This window comes from Morone saxatilis, unplaced genomic scaffold (genome assembly GCF_004916995.1).
Source record: "Morone saxatilis isolate NCDOM2014 unplaced genomic scaffold, NCSU_SB_2.0 Contig21, whole genome shotgun sequence".
Lineage (NCBI taxonomy): Eukaryota > Metazoa > Chordata > Actinopteri > Moronidae > Morone > Morone saxatilis.
This window is the reverse complement of record NW_023339774.1, coordinates 2,553,635-2,554,654: the sequence shown is the minus strand read 5'-3', so window position 1 is coordinate 2,554,654 and position 1,020 is coordinate 2,553,635.

Sequence of the window (1,020 nt, the reverse complement as noted above, 5' to 3'; positions counted from 1 at the left end):
ACACACACACACACACAGGATCATGAACCAACATGTCCTGCAGCCTGCAGTGTTTCTCCTTACAGATTGAACATGTTGTTACCAGTCTCAAAACCAGTGTTAATAATACAGCGGTATAACTGCTGGGTGGATCCACAAATAAATGATCCAATGAGACTAAATGTCACTGAGGTGGTGTTCACATGTGTTTGTACATTATAACTGTACACACAGTCTCGATACCAGTCCTACCCAGCCCCCATGTTTCTGTGTGTCAGGTAACTTGTGGTTGAACAAACACCATTTCATTTTGGAATCTGCACCATGTTGCCCAAACTGAAACTTGATGCTGTGCTCGGGTCAAAAGGAAACACCTATTGTTCTGTATTGTTAAGATGCATAATGGTGAATCCCAAGTTCCCATAACTGACTGATTTCCTGCACAGAGTATCACTCTGTCCGCCATGCTCAGATTATGACAGATAATCCATAATGAGGGGTCCTACCACATTTATACCAAAATACTGCATGGGATTAGCATAAAGGGTGTATGGTCTCTAAAGGGAGAACTTGTGGGTACCCATAGAACCCCATTTTCATTTAGATATCTTGAGGTCAGAGGTTTTGGAAGGGAGGCTAAATAACAGCTCCAGACATGCTATATGGAGTTACATAACACTCTTTTTACATAACACTCTTTTTTTTTAACTGCTTAGCTCTAAAACAATAAAGGTCTATAAACTACATTACATATGGCCGCTCTACCTTAGTAAATACTGTGCTAATACCTGTTAGTACAATAACACACAACCAACTGCCACACAGTGAATCTAGGCTAGGTGTGCCTTGTGTTACTTATGAATCCTACTTGTGTTAAATCTTCACCGACTCAACCATAGATGTATTAACACCATAAGTTGATGATCAAAGAATTGTGGGAGTGGAGAAGTGTAGTGGCTAAGAGCCTTACAGTCAACTATCAACATGACAATCCCTGTTCATTGTTAACGCCAAATATTCATAAAGCCTTCATTGTGAATC